This window comes from Armigeres subalbatus, chromosome 3 (assembly GCF_024139115.2).
Source record: "Armigeres subalbatus isolate Guangzhou_Male chromosome 3, GZ_Asu_2, whole genome shotgun sequence".
NCBI lineage: Eukaryota > Metazoa > Arthropoda > Insecta > Diptera > Culicidae > Armigeres > Armigeres subalbatus.
In genome coordinates this window covers 245801060-245822564 of record NC_085141.1, presented here as the reverse complement: position 1 = coordinate 245822564, position 21505 = coordinate 245801060, and the positions used below count along the sequence as shown (strand labels likewise).

At 38.6% G+C, this 21505-nt stretch overlaps 1 protein-coding gene and 1 long non-coding RNA gene across 2 annotated transcripts in view; one reads left to right on the top strand and one right to left on the bottom strand.

The window, feature by feature from the left end:
* Positions 1 to 21505, bottom strand: part of LOC134222842 (lysozyme-like) — a 180901-nt gene that overhangs the window by 44635 nt on the left and 114761 nt on the right. The gene's annotated exons all lie outside the window — the stretch shown is intronic.
* LOC134227682 (uncharacterized) lies at positions 10020 to 11088 on the top strand. The gene is made up of 3 exons (XR_009983727.1): positions 10020 to 10066; positions 10271 to 10673; positions 10741 to 11088. It is a non-coding gene; the product is annotated as an uncharacterized LOC134227682 (long non-coding RNA).

Here is a 21505-nt window from a genome sequence, read left to right as displayed (position 1 = left end):
AGGTTACGTATTGCTCTCATTACTATTCCTATACCTTCAACTTGAGTATTCTAACAATAATCTGCTGAATTGGAAATGAACATAGAGCTCGTTTCCTACATCCAATTAGAAATTCCATCACTTCATCTATCACATTGGCAGCTCGTTAACCAAGACGGACCTCTGCCTCTCCAACCTAACCCAGAAATTCCAACAAATTCCGCATAAACTCGTGCAAGTGCAGAGGTATATTCGGCTTGCAGGGTGAGTGATGCATCATCATTTCCTCCCCTTCCTACATTGATCTGCATTCTGACGTGGCAGGCGCTCATGGCCTACAAATGAGATCACCAGTACTTGTACATTGAAGATGTGTGCTAGTCCAAGCAAACATTTGTTGGTTCCTGCAAGAACAGCTGATCTGGTCATAATGGAGTAGCAACTACGAGCAGTCAATCAAGCTCAAGCTCAAGCTCAAATTATTTCTCCAAATTTCTCTTTCTATCATAGAAAACCGGCGTTCTAATATTGTTATAAAATATGGTGAAAACATGATTTGTAGTAAAATGAATTGCTTTTTGATTGAACACAAAACAATTGATCTAAGGTACCAAAGTGAAAATATGCACTGAAAATATTATACACGCGCATGCCACTGTTCCGCACATGAATTTTCACTGTTGAGAACCATACCAAAATAACGTGTAATTCCAGTTCCAAATGTCAAAAATCGAAACGTTCGAACATTTGATCCACAAGAGGAACAAAAGTGAAACCACGTTAAATCGGTATGGATTGTTTTTATGGGAGATGTTCGAATTGGTACCTAAGTTTTTTTACGAACTCCAAAATATAAACAATTTACTGCAGTTTACGAGTAATAAAACCCTCTACTCTGAATTTTTTAATGAAACATTTTTCACATTTATTGATCAAGTCATTATTGTTTAATAAGACCCAAAAAGATGACACTGCCTTTATAAATTGGCAATATGAAGCTCTGCTGGAACTCAAAACTTGCTCCGTGCCGGTACAACAAATAATTGGCCAATCATCCATTTATCTTTAAATCTGTAAATTCGATCATGTTTTAAAAAGAATAATATTATAGAAAAATAGATTCTGGACCTACCTTTATATTAATCTGATAGTAAAAAATTACCGTCACCGTTTCCAAATCACGCTGCATTTTCTTCTCGATTTTCTTGATATCGAACTCCTACTTGACAAAGAGGATCAGCAAACTGAACCTCTAGAAAATGATGTTCAAAACACGTTAGAATGAACAGGATTGGCAAGTGGTGTCGATTCAGAATTATTTCAGATGATTTTAACGTGGATCGTTAGTCAAAATGAAAAATTATAAAACACGTTAGATTCTAATGAGAAGAAGCATTGGAGCTAACGTGGATCATTAGTGAAAATTGCGAGTAATGAAACACGTTAGATCTACGTGGAAAAGAACATTGAATAAGCGTTTAGATTATTTTCAGTGTGGGGTAAGTGGGTACTATGACTGCAGATGAATCGATGAACATTTTTGATGGTAACAATGTTCTGGGAAGATGAAGCAGAACTATCAACGAATTCACCCGACATAAAAATATTTGGAATCAAAACCATTTAAGGCACCACACTAATGCTATTGCTTGATCATGGCTTTAAACTACCGTGAAAATCTATTACTTTTATTTTATTTCAATGGATTTCAAACTAAATAGTCGGATCTAAATTTATTATTGATATGGAAAGTAAATGTTTTGTGCAATTAAACAAATGTGTGACATCGAAAACGATTTGAATTTTTTTTATTAAAGCCAAAATCTGCAATTTTCATAATATAATAATATAATAATATCGATAATATTCAGAAAGAATTAATCAAATTTCTTGCTGAAGAAAATGATAGAAATGTTTACAGTGGAACAATCATTTTAATGTTTGCGGAACGCCTTTCACAGTTTGAATGATTGAAGCAAAGGTGTAGCTTGTCTGATTTGCACTGCTTCATCGAAATATTTACAGTAGTGTTTACATTTAACAAAGTCGATATTCCGGTAATCGATTTATTGAAAAATGTATGGACATCCCCACACTGTAAAATGTCATCGAACAACTGTATGACTACTCACCGGAAGATGGCAGGAGGGTTTTCCAGCACAAGCTAGAAAAAAACATGTTTAGATTCCTCTTTGCTCGCTAGATGATGTTGTTATCACCGGCAAATTGTTCGCCATTTCGTTGTATGGGAAAACACGAAGTGAACCATATTGTTAATATAATATATTTGCTAGCAGTTAGAAGTGCGGCTACGAACCAAGACCATGTTGGGGTGGCTGGAAACGATGCCCCGTCCCGGTAGGGGAAATTTTATAGTTTTTGCAATGGGCCTCGACGTCCCGGAACGTGTTAGCCTCATGATGTGCGAATGCAAAAATGGTAACTCACATTTGATAACTATGTAAATGCCTAAAGGACAGTAAGCTACAAGGCTCAATTTTATGACCTCGGAATTCCCAATCCTAATATGTCCCAATCAATCAATATCCACTGCCCTGTTTCCGTGGCCTTGAGCTTTCTTTGTGACCCATACCCGTTCCATTTTAAGTCTTTGTTAGGGATATGTCCGGAGCATTATACCAAATATATTATATTAACAATATGGTTCACTTCGAGTTTTTCCATACAACGAAATGGCGAACAATTTGCCGGTGATAACAACATCATCTAGCGAGCAAAGAGGAATCTAAACATGTTTTTTTTCTAGCTTGTGCTGGAAAACCCTCCTGCCATCTTCCGGTGAGTAGTCATACAGTTGTTCGATGACATTTTACAGTGTGGGGATGTCCATACATTTTTCAATAAATCGATTACCGGAATATCGACTTTGTTAAATGCAAACACTACTGTAAATATTTCGATGAAGCAGACAAACTACACCTTTGCTTCAATCGTCCAAACTGTGAAAGCCGTTCCGCAAACATTAAAATGATTGTTCCACTGTAAAAATTTCTATCATTTTCTTCAGCAAGAAATTTGATTAATTCTTTCTGAATATTATCGATATTATTCCAATGCATCATTCTTCTTCCTCTCCGGTGTCCTAAATTCCTATTGGAACTTAACACCTGCGTTTCAACTTATTATGAATTGAAAACTTTTTGCTGCCCACCATTGATTGAATGAATATGTATCTTGAGTGGAAAGCCATGAAGATGACACTCATCCGATTGCGTTTTGTTATGTTGCGCTTATCATAATGGGTATTTGTTATGTTGTATGGTTATTTTGTTACACATGGAAAGTGAATTGAACAAGTCGCTTGGATTAAACGCGTCCAAACACCTTCGCTCAACTCACTTGAACGGACAGTAAGTTGAACATGTTCAACTCTTGGCAAGTGAATTGCAATCAACTAAGTTGTTCAATTCACTTGCCCTTTCAAAACGTAGCATTACGGTGAGATATTTCGGCTAAACTTAATTACGCCTATTTTATTGTGCTTTCTCGATTTCGTATCCAATATCAGATATTTTTTGGGATTTAATAGATTATTTTTCGATACTTCGCAAGTTGAGTAGTTGAACGTACCCGACCTTGCTCGGGATTATACTACAGTCGCTCTCCACATCTCGATATTGAAGGGACCATCGAGAGGGAGAGATCGAGGAATGGAAGGAAAATTTAAATGGGTACTAGATCCAAAACAGCTTGTTGCTATGAAAAACGACAACAAAACAAATATCATTACTTATTGTTGATTTGTATTGTTATCGTCCAAATATGGTCTAGTAGCCCAAAAATTTGAACATATCGACATAAGGAGAGTGAATCCAGAACAAAATACGATCACAACACATCGGGATAGAAAGATTTCGAGATAGGTAAGTTATCGAGATGTAGAAAGCCAAAATGTATGTAGATTGAAGGGACCGAGGAAACCATCGACATACGGAGAGATATCGAGATATAGAACATCGAGATTTACAGAGTCGACTATATTTTGCATTCTAACTGTCAATTGTTGAGTTCATTCAGTTTTCCATGGGAAAACTGTCAAAACGCACGCAAACGTATCCATTGTGTTTGACCCTTAAAGCTTTCATTTCGTGACTATTTGAAAACAATCTACCGAGGGGTCCCAAACAACTTTTTTTCTCCCTTAAACGGAGCCTTTTAGTTGTAAAACAGTCAATTATTTACCACGTCACTACTAAATGAGTTTCCTCGATTTTTTTCTTCCAATCATCATATAAAAAATTAAGGAGGAATGGATTATTACCAAGTTATAGTCTAAATAACTTGTTTATTGAAGATCAAGCGTTAAAGAGCATAACGAAGCCAAACTCGATAAATGTATGTAATCCTCTGAAAATAGCTGAGAAACGCTTGGATGGAGATTATGCACTGGTTCAGTGGCGTAGCCAGGGGGGTGGTTTTGGGCATAAAACCCCCCCCAGAGACATCATTTTTAGAAGAAATTTTTTTTTTTTCAAAACAAAATGTTCAGAATGTTCCCCCCCAGACCAATTTTCTGGCTACGCCACTGCACTGGTTCGATATCTTTTTTTCATATATTCTTTCTGAACACCTGCCAAAATTGAAACTTGTTATGCGAATGAATAAGTTTAACTGGTGTCATAAAATTATTCAAAACGATTGATCATGCTAAACAATAATCTACCATAGTAATATAAAAGCCTTCCTTAGTCATGCGGTGATATCCCAAGCAACATTACAAGTTTTATTCTGTTCTAGGGATGGTTTTCAAGATCAATTTATAAGATCTAATAATAAAACCCAATATTACACGACAACTTCCCGATGACCACTATAAGTGTAAAATATGGCCAAGTGGCCCTCTCTAGATAACCACTATAAACCTATTATAAGAGTATTTTGGGAGAAAAAAAGAGAATTTGGCTGCCGTAGCTGTCAAAAAAAAGCTTTGAAAAAAAAATTAACATTACGCACTCTCAAAACAATGTAGTTTTGAGCATTCAATTTAAAATAATTGTAACAGCAATATCCCTGATCTTCCTTGAATATATTGATATTTCTCCCTAATATATTTATAATGCAAAAACTACCAAAAAAGTGTTTTACGTGGTGAAAACATTGTCTAATCATGAATTATTGGAACGATTAATTGAGATGCGGTTTTCACTGAGTGGAAGCTGTTGAGTATTCCTTTTAGGTATGTAGGTTTTCTTTTAACCTGCGCTTGATGGGGGAGCATCATTACCAGTACAACGAAAAAATAATTTTCCCCATACTAATTTGCATGCAAACTTGAAACGGCTTGTGCTAAATCAGTTTTAATCCAAATGAGCTCAAATTTTCAGAGGAGACTCAGAACATGGTAAAGAATCAGATGAGCACTGTGGAGCAAAATCAATTTTTTGAACCACCCTAATGCTCATCTCACAAGTAGGTAAAATATTTTGATCATATCATCCTTGAAAATGTGATAAAAATCGTCACGTTTTCAAAAATCCTTAAGTCTTGAATGTCGGAATTCCATCGTTTTTCGAGCTCAAACAATCATTTTGTAAACTCTTATGCATCTATATATCTATAAATCATAAATCTATAAATCTCTACGAATTTTGTTAATTTACATTTAAATCAAAAAGTGTAACAAAACATAAGTAAATTGATCAGGGTCACTTCCTTGCTGTTAAAAAATACCAGTGAGTTTAACCATTGCCTAGCGGTAATGTTTGCTAGCCAAATGTTAAATTCAATAAATTCGGCTCCGTAAGTGTGTGTGTGTATAACGATCGACATATGTTGGGTAGTTTAATTATAACATGTATCGAACTTTTTGGACGCGAGTTGGCGCCACATGTGGGGTCGCCAGAATTTCGTGAGAGTGAATCATATTGTTAATATATTATGCATCTCGAGATAAAATAGAATACTGCGGCTTCCTGCTGGTTGCTTCTCAGGTAATCGCAACGGTCACTAAACACAACAGTGTCAATGAAAATCTCACCCACTGTATGCACTTTCCATGATAAACACTCTCCATGTACTCAGTGACTCCGGTTGCCTCTCACTAATACAATCGAACACTGCTGTCATTTCGCGAAAAGCACGTGGTTTTGTTTTGAGCGGGAAAATTCTGCCTATCTTTTAACACGGCGGCTATCTTGACGTTTACCTTCGCAGTCGAGCCTGCGAGTGTAAGACCGCCGTAGCATTCTAGAAAAAGATTAGCGCGACAATAGTATATTTGATAAAAGTGTTGCAGTCAAATGAGCAAACAGCAACATGGTGTGCGAAACAGAGAGCGAGTAGGTACAATGCTAGAAGAATGTAAACTTCCACAGCAACCTCGTATAGCTCTCCAACTGCTTCAGCGTGCGTCAATTTCGATATGGTGCACCGGCATGGTCCAGCCCTCCCGTCCTACTTAGTCACACTTGGTCGACAACTAAGAAGCTTTGCACAAATACAAAAATTTATATTTGTCTGTCTACACAGTATAAAAATGTTACAGCATATATGATGTAACAAAAAGGCTCCGTGCGAATTATCTCATTTTTCCATCACTTTTTAAAATTACAGCTCGTCATTACTATGGGGCTTGTATTCAATATTGCATACAAGAAGAAGTTGGATGTAAAATTAAAGGATATTGAACACAAAAACATGGTTTAACTTATTTCCATGGCGTGTAATTTTCAGAATTTTTAACTGTGTAGGCTATATGTGTGGATGTGAGCGTGTATGTAAATATGTACAAAAAATAGTGTGCCGTACGGCCGATCACCTTTACAGTCTCTTAAAATGCTCCTGCAGGTACGGATTCGCACTGCCTCCGCCCTCATGGGTCTCAATTGCGTACTGTTGGTTACTATCAACTCCCCAAAGCCAACATTTTGCGCTCCCGCATGTACGGATTCGCACTGCCTCCGCCCACATGGGTCTCAATTGCGTATACTAGCACCCATATTGGTCCCAGTTTCGTATTGGAAGTATCTTACTGTTTCCCTGAAATCCCATTTTCACATCGCATGAAAAAATAGTTTATTTTGGGATACTTGGGTTATACAGCCCTCCCGTCCTACTTAGTCACACTTGGTCGACAACTAAGAAGCTTTGCACAAATCCAAAAATTTATATTTGTCTGTCTAGGCTATATGTGTGGATGTGAGCGTGTATGTGTGTACAAAAAATAGTGTGCCGTACGGCCGATCACCTTTACAGTCTCTTAAAATGCTCCTGCAGGTACGGATTCGCACTGCCTCCGCCCTCATGGGTCTCAATTGCGTACTGTTGGTTACTATCAACTCCCCAGAGCCAACATTTTGCGCTCCCTCATGTACGGATTCGCACTGCCTCCGCCCTCATGGGTCTCAATTGCGTACTGTTGGTTACTATCAACTCCCCAAAGCCAACATTTTGCGCTCCCGCATGTACGGATTCGCACTGCCTCCGCCCTCATGGGTCTCAATTGCGTACTGTTGGTTACTATCAACTCCCCAGAGCCAACATTTTGCGCTCCCTCATGTACGGATTCGCACTGCCTCCGCCCTCATGGTTCTCAATTGCGTACTGTTGGTTACTATCAACTCCCCAAAGCCAACATTTTGCGCTCCCGCATGTACGGATTCGCACTGCCTCCGCCCACATGGGTCTCAATTGCGTATACTAGCACCCATATTGGTCCCAGTTTCGTATTGGAAGTATCTTACTGTTCCCCTGAAATCCCATTTTCACATCGCATGAAAAAATAGTTTATTTTGGGATACTTGGGTTATTATGGTCCCGCTGGACACAGTTCAACGAGCTTTATCAAATTTATTATACATTCCCACAAAAATATGCCTACACTCAGAAATAGAACAAATCCATAATAGTACAAAAACAAATCTATCTTTATATTTTCGAAACTTATACTTAACAAAGTTTAAAAAATAATCTATTTAAAATTAGAATTTAATCTACCACCGAATTTTGCGACAATATTCTACCAGTGTATTTGTCGCTCTTGAATTTTCTATAAGCCATTTTACGAGACAGATTCGATCAGCTGATCGAAATTTTGAGTGAACGGCTCGGTCTTTGTTTTGGTAAATTTGCATGCAAACCATCATCAATTCGTCATCATCATCATCATTTCATTTCATTTTCGCAAATGTTCCTTGTAAAATGTAAATATTAGTGTTAGGTCTCCTGTCATTTGAGCTTTTTATAAAATGGCTTATACTGTCATATTTTTTCGCCACCTTTGCCATTGTTGTTTGATCTTTTTGATCCCGGAGTTTTACTTTTTGATCCCGCTGATCCCGGATTTTGTACGATGATTATGGCTATATGCAGAAGACAGAAGTTGGAGGTAGGTTTTGAGGTAATATTGCTATAAAACATTGATCATTGATTTTGCTTTCAGTACCGAAAATCGTTCCGATACGTTTCCATAAAGGCTCATACCTACCAATTAGGTTGCGGATTAGTGTGATGCTGTCCCACGAAATTCCCAATCTAGATGGCGAATTGGATTGCAAGAATGTGCATCCTTGGGAGTTCCAATGTCGACCAATTTCAACATAAGCAAACATTGATTGCTCTGCAATGCACGGAATGATCCGTCAAGCTAGGTATCAATCTGAACAAAAAATATATCCTCCGGTTTGTTTGAGCACGGCAGCTGCTGGTACTCCATGCGCCGTTACAAAAAAACCGGTAAGTAATTTCCATTACCCTCTACTTTTTTTGTTTTTCATTGGATCAATAGAATCTTTCACTTATTTAAGGTCATTTTCCTGAAGAATCCATATTTTTTGATTCCAAGAAATTACGGAGATTGTAGCTGCCGTTCGTTAAACGAAAATCGAAGAAAACAAGGACAAAATCAACATCCATTAATGAACTGGAAGCGAAGAATCATCACAGGAATTAACTGTTGCAGCAAATAAATAGATTTCAAATAGAATTGGATAGTAACAAAATCCAAAAAGTGCGAAGCTAGAACAAGGATCGGTAAAACCTGTGAGGTGAAACAAAATCAACGCACTCGAATAAATTAAGGCCCCATGGATCAGCGAAGGCAAAGAGTTCGAAGTGAAGAACATCCTGTTAAAGCTCAACAAACTCGAGGAAGTGGATGAAATATGAGCAGAAACATTTATATTTTAAGTTGCAGCATTTTTTTTATTGTTCACAAAAAATAAATAGTTTTTGGCAAATGTTTTTCACTGCTGTTTTTTTGTTTGTAAACATTGGGTGATTCTAAACAATTCTACCAATACTATTTTTATTATCCTCGTTCTATACTATTCCTAAATAAATGAAAGTTATACTATCCGAGTATAACCAGAGTATAAACGAAGCTGGGGTCAACCAGGCGAATAGCCAGTTAGAATGACTTTAAATCTATTTAGTATAGATTTTTCTCAGAGTGTACCACACTTCTGCCAGGGACTAATACCGGGATCCGACACTCGCAATTTTCTCGTGTTGCACTTAATTCAAGACAAAATTTTCAAAACGACTTATCTGCTTTTGTAAACAAAGATTCAATCGACGATTTGACGAATCTGATAGCTCTCCCACGCAAACCAACACCATCAACAGGTAACGGAATCCTTCACCTACCCATTGATGGTGTTGATTTGCGTGGGAGAGCTATCAGATTCGTCAAATCGTCGTTTGAATCTTTGTTTACAAAAGCAGATAAGTCGTTTTGAAAATTTTGTCTTGAATTCTCAATAAGCCATTTTATAGAAAGCTCAAATGACAGGAGACCAAATACTAATATTTACATTTTACAAGGAACATTTGCGAAAATGAAATGAAATGATGATGATGATGACGAAATGATGATGGTTTACATGCAAATTTACCAAAACAAAGACCGAGCCCTCCACTCAAAATTTCGATCAGCTGTTCGAATCTGTCTCATAAAATGGCTTATCGGTGTGTAGGAGTCCTAGGTATACAACTGAAAAGACACTAAATAAGCTGTCAGTTATTACGCATGTTTCTCTCCCCGTGCATTACTGACAGCATCGATGTTTTTGTTTATTTTTGTCAAACCTGTGTCAAGCGTCCGGTTTATTTTCTCGCTTTTATTTTCGTAAGTAGTTATTTTTTTGCAAATGTTCCAAATTTCAATAGAAATGAAGGAGAAAAATGACAAAGCCAGTTTGCTTATTATTTATTCTCTCCCAACATTTTCCAACTTATAATCTTATTAATGCTTACTATTTAGACTTGCTTTGCTTACATTGTAAGCATTGCAATGTTTTCTCACGATATATTCTTTAATTTGCATTTCAAGCTTTTTTGAGATGGGATTTCATCGACGTTTGGCAGTAAAGCCTGAGGAACTTATCATCATAGACGACAAGGACTCTGCTATACTCCATTGCACAATGACGTCACGCACGAATTTTGACAGGTAGTGGTCCTGTTGTTTACAGACGATTACATTTTAATTTTGATATAATTTTATCATTCTTTGGATTATCTGATCGATTATTACTTAAACATATCGATAATTACCAATATTTGAATGCGGAATTTACGAAATGTCTTCAACATCGTGAAATATGCAGATTTAATTTGGGTCAAAAAAAATTCTAAGTCCGAAACGTAAACAACAGGACCAGTACCTGTCAAAATAGTGAGGTTAGGTTTGCCGCGCGCAATGACCTATTTCTTCCACACATTCGCCGGGTAAGGTAAGTTTTCTCTTCTGCGGATCATTCCCGAAATACTGATGTTTTTTTCAACTTGCCCTTTCAACAGATTGCTATCGACGAGGCAATCGCTATTGTCCGAAGGCGGAACTGCTTCAGCAGCAACAAAAATTATGGCGAACGATCTACTTCCAGGACCCTCGAAATTGTGCGGCAATTCGGAATCTACACCCACATTTAACCCAAATACTCGCCCAAAGAAAGGATATTTGAAACAGTGAAAGCGGTATCGTTGGCGGCCTGGCAGTCAGAGGAATAGTTTGTAGTGCTGATGTAGGAGGTGCCAGTAAATTGAGAGACAATCCGCTTTATTTAGTTGCCACAGTGTTGTTATTTTATTATTTAGTGGGCCCTCCTTAGCCGTGCGGTAAGACGCGCGGCTACAAAACAAGACCATGCTGAGTGCCGGTCTAGGCAATTTTCGGATTGGAAATTGTCTCGACTTCCCTGGGCATAAAAGTATCATCGTGTTAGCCTCATGATATACGAATGCAAAAATGGCAAACTGGCTTAGAAACCTCGCAGTTAATAACTGTGGAAGTGCTCAATGAACACTAAGCTGCGAGGCGGCTCTGTCCCAGTGTGGGGATGTAATGCCAATAAGAAGTAGAAGAAGTGATGTTATTTTGCTTGAGTTTATTGTTTTGAGAAAACCACCGTAAATTATCGTATGCCTAAAAATGCAAATAAATACTTTTTCTGAAACCGCATGTTTTTTTTTCTATTGCCATGTCATTATTTCTTGTTTTACTTTGTTGGGCATAAAGAATAATCCTGCGCTCCACGTTGTCTCGTACCTGCAGGATCGGAAGTGAACACCATCTTTGCAGGGTTGCTGTCCGGCATTCTTGCAACATGCCCTGCCCATGCCATGGTGCGGTGGCGAATCTTTTTTGACCGCAGCTTCTACTGGAGCCCGTAGTAGGCCCGACTTCCACAGATGATGCGCCTTCGTATTTCACGACTAACATCGTTATCAGCCGTTAGCAAGGATCCGAGGTAGACGAATTCTTCGACCACCTCGAAGGTATCCCCGTCTATCGTAACACTGCTTCCCAGGCGGGCCCTGTCGCGCTCGGTTCCGCCCACAAGCGTGTACTTTGTCTTTGACGCATTAACCACCACACCAGTCCAACTTTTATTGCTTCACGTTGTAGGCGGGTGTACAGCTCTGTTATCTGCGAAACAATTGAATTGACTGGATTTGTTGAAAATCGTACCCCGACTGTTACACCCGGCTCTCCACATGACAGTCCATCACCTTGTCTTAGTGTCCGGCGTAAGTAATGAACCAATAATTCGGTTTTATAATTGCCCTTTTCCACTTAAAGTCAACTTTTAGGGCTGTGTTTTTTACAAGCATATATAGCTTCATGGTTACTTGGGATAATCAACTAATCAAGCAACCAAATTAGCAACTGAGCAACCAACCATTCAAGCCCACTTTTAATCACTCAAGCAACCAATTAACCAATCAAGCAACTAATAAATCAACCAGCCCACCAATTAATCAATCAAGCAACAAACAGATCAACTAACCAATCAAACAACTAAGCAAGATACCAATGAACTAACCAACCAATAAACCAATTAGGCAACCAACCTATCAAGCAACTAACCAATCAAGCAACTAACCAATCAAGCAACTAACCAATCAAGCAACTAACCAATCAAGCAACCAACCATTCAATCAAGCTACCAATCAAGCAACCAACTAACAAATCAAGCAACCAGCCAATAATTCAACCATTCAAGTAAGATACCAATCATTCAACTAATCAATCAAGATACCAATTATCCAATCAAGCAACTAATCAACCAGCCATCAACCAAACAACAAACGAATCAAGTAACTAACTAAACAATAATTCTAACCCATTTCCAATCAATCGAGCAACCAATAACCAATCTTCCAATCAAGCAACTAACCAATCAGCCAACCAACCATTCAAGTAAGCTAAGCAATCAACTAACCAACCAATCAAGCAATTAACCATTTAACCAACTAACAAATCAACTAATCAATCAATCAACCAACCAACCAATCAATCAACCATTCAAGCAACCAAAAAAAACAACTAATCAACTAACCAGCCGACCAACCAATCAAACAACCAATAAAGCAATCAATCAACCATTTAGGCAAACTATCAATCAACTAACCAACCAATAAACCAATTTGGCATTCAAGCGAGCTACCAATTCACCATTCATTATATTTTTATATTATATTTATTCAGACTATGGCCGAAGTGGCCTGTGCGGTATATAAGAGTCTGCTCCATTCGGCTCGGTCCATGGCTACACGTCGCCAACCACGTAGTCTACGGAGGGTCCGCAAGTCATCTTCCACCTGATCGATCCACCTTGCTCGCTGCGCACCTCGCCTTCTTGTGCCCGTCGGATCGTTATCGAGAACCATTTTCACCGGGTTACTGTCCGACATTCTGGCCACGTGCCCGGCCCACCGCAGTCGTCCGATTTTCGCGGTGTGAACGATGGATGGTTCTCCCAGCAGCTCATGCAACTCGTGGTTCATTCGCCTTCTCCACGTACCGTCCGCTATCTGCACCCCACCATAGATGGTACGCAGCACTTTCCTTTCGAAAACTCCAAGTGCGCGTTGGTCCTCCACGAGCATCGTCCAGGTCTCGTGTCCGTAGAGGACTACCGGTCTAATAAGCGTTTTGTAGATTGTCAGTTCGGTACGGCGGCGAACTCTATTCGATCGGAGTGTCTTGCGGAGTCCAAAGTACGTACGATTTCCAGCCACTATGCGTCTCCGAATTTCTCTGCTGGTATCATTTTCGGCAGTCACCAGTGAGCCCTTGTACACAAATTGCAAACTCGCGGTGGGTGGCTCAGATTGTCTTCTCTTGAACCTCTTCCTATCATGTACTTCGTCTCGACGTGTTGATGACTAGTCCGATCCGTTTAGCTTTCCTCTTCAGTCTGATGTAGGCTTCCTCCATCTTCTCAAAGTTTCGTGCAATAATATCTATGTCGTCGGCGAAGCCAAATAGCTGGACGGACTTATTGAAAATTGTATCACTCGTGTTAATCCCTGCTCTTCGTATTACCACAGAGAACAGACATGGAGGCTCGAACAAAATTTCTTGCAAAACATGTGTAAACAAACACACCGAACCTCAACGCCATCGACGTCGACATTGCAACTCACAATCTCATTTTGATAACACGATGGCGCTGGTATGCTCTTGCATGCATAACGACACTAGCGCACAGTGGCATTATTTGATGACGCTAGCGCTGAATCTGCATGAGATAACGGCGACATTCCAAAGTTATTTCAAAATGGACTTTAAAAAGTTATCACAACATAGTGAATGCAGCTTCAACGTCTGTTCTCTGTGGTATTACCCCTTCCAAAGCGATGTTGAATAGCAGACACAAACGACCATAACCTTGCCGTAGCCCTCTGCGGGGTTCGAATGGACTCTAGAATGCCCCTGAAACTCGAACTACGCACATCACCCGATCCATCGTCGCTTTGATCAACCGTGTCAGTTTATCCGGAAATTTGTGGTCGTGCATTAGCTGCCATGGCTGGTCCCGATCGATTGTATCATATTCGGCTTTGAAGTCGATGAATAGATGATGTGTGGGCACGTTGTATTCGTGGCATTTCTGCAGTACTTGGCGAATGGCGAACACCTGGTCTGTGGTGGAGCGTTCGCCCATAAAACCCGCCTGGTACTGCCCCACAAACTCCCTTGCAATTGCTGCTAGTCGACGTCATAAAATTTGGGAGAGTACCTTGTAGTACCTTCAGAAATGTGATTGCGCGGTAGTTGCTACAATCCAGCCTATCGCCCTTTTTGTAGATGGAACACACGACACATTCCATCCACTCCTGCGGCAAAACTTCCTCCTCCCAAATCTTGGTAATGACCCAGTGCAGGGCTCTAGCCAGTGCCTCACCACCGTGTTTAAATAGCTAGTTTAAGTTTAAATAGGTCAACCCCAGGGGCTTTGTTGTTCTTCAGCCGGCCAATCTCCTCCTGGATTTCCTGGAGATCCGGAGCCGGTGAAATTATGTTCTGCGCGCGTTCTCCCAGGTCCATCACCATACCGCCATCTTCGTCTGCCACATCGCCATTCAGGTGTTGTTCGTAGTGCTGCCGCCACCTTTGACCTCACGCTCGTTCGTAAGAAGGTTCCCGTTTATGTCCTTGCACATATCAGGCTGTGGCATGTGGTACTTACGTGAACGGTCTAACTTCTTAGGACTTGGGCTTGTGCGCTTTGAGCGGCACACGATCACTTTGGTGGGGCCTACTTGCGGATACATGCAGCTTTTTATAGGAATTTAACAGGACCCACTGTCAAACCCCACCACATCCTAGGCAAGCCCCACAACTCGCAGATGGCCTAGGGAGGGATCGTCAAGCCCTTGGACATAGTCCCTGCAGCCCGAATTCACCATTCAACCAACTAACAAATCTAGCAACCAACTACCCAATTATTCATCCATTCAAGCAAGCTACCAATCAACTAATCGGCCAATCTAGCAACCTACCAATCCACAAGCCTATCAACTAACCAATGAAGCAACAAACTAATCAAACAACCTACCAATAAAGCAACTAACATTTAACCATGCTACCAATCAAACAACCAACCAATTAATCAAGCAACCCAATCAACCTTTCAAGCAACCAACAAAACAATCAATCAATCAACCAATCAATCAATCACATAACCAACGAATCAAGTAACCAACTAACCTATCAAGCAAACAATCATTCAAGCCCACTTCCAATCAATCAAGCATCCAATTAATTAATTAAGCAACTAATCAATCTACCAACCCACCCCCAACCAACCCACAACCCAACTAAAAAATCATTCTAACCCACTTCCAATCAATTAAGCAACCATGAACCAATTTACCAATCAAGCAACTAACCAATCATCCAACCAACCATTCAAGCAAGCTACCAATCAACTTATCAACCAAGCAAGCAATTAACCATTGAACCAAATAACAAATCAACTAATCAATCAATCAATCAACCAACCAACTAATCAACCAACCAATCAACCATTTAGGCAAACTATCAATTAACTAATCAACCAATAAACCAATTAGGCATTCATGCGAGCTACCAATCAACCATTCAACCAACTAACAAATCCAGCAACCAACCACCCAATTATTCATCCATTCAAGCAAGCTACCAATCAACTAATCGGCCAATCAAGCAACCTACCAATCCACAAGCCTATCAACCAACCAATGAAGCAACAAACTAATCAATCAATCTACCAATCAAGCAACTAACCATCCAACTATGCTACCAATCAAACAACAAACCAATCAAGCAACCAACCAATCAATCAAGCAACCAACAAAAAAATCATTCAAGCAACCAACAAAACAATTAATCAACCGTTCAAGCAAGCTACCAATAAACTAAATTAGGCAGCCATCCTATTGACCAACCATCCTATCAAGTAACCAATCATTCAACCATTCAAGCAAGCTATCAATTAACCAACCAATAAATCAAGCAACCAATTAACCAATAACCAAGCAACTAACCAACCAATAAACTAATTAGGCAACCAACCAACCAAGCAAACAATCATTCAAGCCCTCTTCCAGTCAAACAAGCTACCAATCAACCAACTAACTTATCAAGGAAATAACCATTTCACCAACTAATAAATCAATCAACCAACCAACTAATCAATCAACCATTCAAGCAATCAACAAAACAACTAATCAACTAACCAGCCGACCAACCAATCAATTAAGCAAACAACCAACAATCAACCAATCAAGCAGACAACCATTCAACCAACTAACCAATCAAGCAAGCAACGAACCAACCAATCAAGCAACCTACCAATCAACCAATCAATCGACCAACCCACCAATCTACCGACCAACCAATCAAGCAACCAACCTACTAATCAATCATTCAACCAACTAACGAATCAAGCAAGCAACCAACAAACCAGTCAACGAATCAAGCAACCCACCATTCATACCATACCATTCAAGCAAGCTACGAATCAATAAGCAATCAACCAACTAATAAAGCAATAAAGCAACTTAGCAATCAATTAGGCATTAGGCAATACACCAATCAATTAATTTTTCGAGCTGAGTCGATTGATGTATAATGGATTTCCGGACCTCCTATCAAAAGATCGTTTTTTGGTGATCCTAAAATATAATAATTAAGGTAATTTATTATTACGGCAGTGTTGGAAACGTTGGTAGATTAATGTGAACTGGAGATAGCTGTGGAAGTGAGCATCGCTATGGAAGTCTGGTGGGAATTGCTTGGAAATTCCTGTGGGAATCGCCAGGCTATCGCTGTGGGCATTTTTGTGGGCATCGCTCGCCGGTGATTCCAGTGAACATTACTTTACGATTCTTGTGGACTTCTTCTTTTATGGCTCTACATTGCTACCTGAGCTTGGTCTGCTTTTCAACATAGTAATCTATTAGCATTGCCTCAGTTATTATCTGAGAGCTTTTCTATGCCCGCCATTGCATGATTCTGTATATTGTATGGCAAGTGCAATGGAAACACTATGCCCAGAGAGTCGTGAATGTTTCACCTTCGCCTTTACTCGCAGGGCTTATTGGACTCCTGTGGGCATCGGTTGAGAACTCCTGTAGAAATCACTGGTAGATCACTGTTGACATCACTTGTGGATTCATGTGGGAATCGCTGCTGGATCACTGTGAGCATCAGTCGGAAATGTTTGTAGAAATTGTTTGAGCATTCCTATCGGCATTGCTTGGGAACTCCTGTTGACATTGCTTGGGGATTTTGGTTCGCATCGCTTGGGAATTCATGTAGGAATCGCTCTGCCAGTCCCATATGATAAAGCATCAATTCGGAAATAAACTTCAAGCCAATTTTTCCCATCTTGAAAATGCTGGTGGATCACTGTGGACATAGCTTGCGAATCACGGTACACCTTGCTTGAGGATTCCTGTGGGCATTGCTTGGGATTCCGGTTTGCTTCGCTTGGAGATCACTGCGGCTCGGAGATTTTTGTGGGCATTTCTTGGGAATTCCTTTAGGTATCGTTTGTCCGTATCTATGGGCATTGGAAGTACTTAATATTACGTACTTTTTCTAACCGTGCACTTAATCGATTGTAAACATCCCTTTATTTGCGCTTTATCTATCGCTAGAGTTACATGTCTTTCGCTATATCAAGTTCAGAATGAATTCGTTCAGATCATTTTACCAGCCAGAAAGTTTTCGATCATCAAAATAATGCGTCACATGCTTTACTGCCACAAATGTGGCGAGATAAATTTATGAACCCCTGCGCCAAGGGTGGGAATAGGCGCGGTAGGGGGGGGGGCAAGGCGCAGGTCGGACCTGGTTTGCGGCAGCAGGTGTTGACCTGCGCCGTAATTAGAATGAAACTGCGCACCAGCAGCAACAGCAGCAACAGCAGCAATAAAAGCTGAAAAATAAAAGCTGAAAAAAAAAAAAAAAAAAATAAATAAAAAAAAATAAAAAAAATAAAAAAAAAAAATAAAAAAAATAAAAAAAAATAAAAAATAAAAAAAAAAACAAAAATAAAAAAATTGATATATATATATATATATATATATATATATATATATATACACGAAGAACAAAAGTAAGTTTGAAACAAACAAAATGTTGGTTGAATATCAAACTAACTTTTTGGTTGTTTTAAGTCTGAGTTGTTTGATTCAAAGTTCGATAAACAGTTTGAAAGAAATTCCTTTTTGGTTTGTTCCTAACCTCAAATGTATGATTACTACAACCTTGATTATGTTGGTTTCAATTTTAGTTTGTTTCTACCAGAAATTGGTTGTATTTAATTGCGGTAAGTTTCATGATTTAAATTTCGTTATTAGGTTGTTTCAACTAATTTAATATATTGAATCAACTTGAATTATTGCTCAGTGAAAACGAACCTAAAGATAGTTTGAGATACACTAGTCTTTGAGGTTGCTTTTTAACAGCTAGCGCTCTGTCATTAAATTGTTTGTTGAACTTGCTAGTGCTGAATTCTAGTATTGAATTCCGATTTAAATCACTTTTTACTTAAATTTGCACAGCTTTAACGTTGATCGATATAGTGCTGCAATGGATGTCTCCGGCAATCTCATCCGTCCTATCTATGTGAGTAAAACTCTCGAAGAAATAGACGGATTTACTTTTAATTTTCTGCTTACTCCAGGCAAGGTGATCTACTCACAACCGAGTAGCAGCCACTTGAACTTTTGCTGCGAAATTGGAACCCTGGACCACCGCCGGAATGTTACACCAGGAAACCGGATTCCATCGGTCCGAAGCAGTTGAACCAAGTTAAACGCAGTAGATTGTTTCATATAATCCCATAAATTACTTTTCCTGACACCCAGCAAACTAATGTCATAATAACGAACATCTTCAATTTCTTCTAGTGAAAAGGCGAACCTATATATTAAATAAAGTTAAATATAATATCATGATTGATTTGAAAAAAGGAATAAAAGTAATCCAGCATTATACAACCATAACATTGATTGATTCAAACAAGAAAATAATGTTGCTTCAACGTAAATTTTGTAGTAACAACTAATCTGTTTGTTGAATCAACCCCAAACTATGCTTATTTCCGTAGTGTCAAATCAAAACAACCAAAATCGTGGTTGTTTCAAACAAACGTTAGTTAAACTTAACTATAAGATCTCAAAACTGACAACATAAAACTTTAGTTAATTTCAACCAATGAATACATTTATTCAAATTGAAGTTTTGTTTGTGCTTAATTCACCAAACTTTTGGTTGAAGCAACATAAACTTTGTTTGAGTTACCATAGGGGCTGTCCACAAACCACTAGAGCTGAAATTTCACATTTTAACCCTCCTCCCTGTAGACTTTCGTAGACTTTTCCAAACCCTCCCCACCCCTTGAAGTCTACGTAGACTTTTCCAAATTTTTCAAAATATTATATGTATTGTGCATTTCAAATAATATGTAGGTTATTTGAACCGTTTGTTTGACAAACTGCATATGTAACATTTTTGCTAAAATGAGATTTTATATATTCTAATCCTCGTCCAAAATACGTGTTCTGACAAAAATACGAAAAAAAATTTTGTTCGGAAATGTAAAATTTTTTCGTTTGTTTGAGAAACTACACAAGTACACGCGCTTTGAAGAGCAATTACGGAACTCAGATGGCTATTTCGAACTGAAGAGTTTGCCCAGGGGAGTTTTGCCTAAAACTATTGACCTGCATCGAAGAAATTGAAAGATTCTGTGCCAATTTGTTCAAAAACAGTATTTGTTGTTCTCTCGGAATTATGTAAAATGGATATGTGCAGTTTCTCAAACAAATGATTCATTTACGTGTTAACATTAGTTAATTAAATCCGTTTTAGTATTAAAAACATAAAACATAAATCAAGTTTTACATCGAATAAAAATAAAACTAAATAAAACGAACAAGACAAAAATGAGTTGAAAACAAAATTAAATTTAATCCTCTGTCCATGGCTGCAGAAGATTTCGAAGCCAACTAAAATATCCTGATTGATAACACTAAAACTTCCCAAAATACTTCAAAGAATTCTCTTAGGAAATTCGATGTTTCCTCGAAATCTCCTTGCAATACCATGTTGAAATTTCAACAACTTTTGTAAAAATAAGAAGAAAATTCATCCAATGCATTTCGGGAATGAGTGAGTTCGAGATAATTCTCAAATATCAGCGGACATTGCAAAATATTTTCATGGTTTTGCCTTTCTCGCATACAAAGTATACGTAAAGGCTATAATATTGCTTCAAAACAAAATTTTGATAGGAGGCCCGGAGCTGATTTCATATATAATCGACTCAGCTCGACGAATTGAGGTGATGTCTGTATGTGTGTAGTATGTATGTGTGTGTGTGTGATGTGTGTATGTGTAAAAATTTTGTAGACACATTTTTTGAAGTTCCATTGTCATTTGCTCGCAACAAGTTGCATTCACGCGGAATTCAGTCCCATTGTTTGCTATTGAAAATTAGTTCAATAGCTCATTGCTATCCGGAGTTATGGCCAAAAACTGTTTTGCGTATAAAAAATAGCAAATACCCTTCATTGAACTTTTCTGGATTCGAACCATTGACCTCTGGAACGAAGGCGCTTGCCTTACCATAAAACCATCGGAACACACACGATATATGTGAATATAAATCGTATCCTATTCAACGAATTAGGTATGTGATCATTGCATTTCAATGTCACAAGTTCATTCTGATAGGGTAACGGTTCCAATATATTGGAAGTTTTTTGAACGAAAGAAAGTTTATACATATATTTTCAAAATGAGTAAATACAACTGGTCGGGGTTCAGCCAAATCGCACCAAGCGCCAACAAAAATTACCATTTTCTGCCCAAATTTTCGTTTAGCAGATTTAATTGATTACGAATCGTATCGATGTCCCTCAGTCCCATAACTGAGGATATCCAGCAACACATGTACGTATGAATTCATATGAAATGATTTCCGTTTGCTTTTTACGAACAAAATATCAAAAGTCAGTTGAAAAGCTCGCTTGGTGCTTGTGGCTGAACCCGACCAACTAATACTTTGTGCAATTTACCTGAATTAACTTGAATTAATTGAATTTAATATGAAATTATTGACTTTTAAGATTAATTCAATTAAAGAATACTTTATTGGAAGCTACGTTGGCATGCAATACAATTACGAATCTGGGGTATCCTAAAGATGCCCGCATGGTCAGAAAGGACATTTGAGGTCGATTTTTAATGTCCTGAATTAACCCAGCAATACGTAACTAG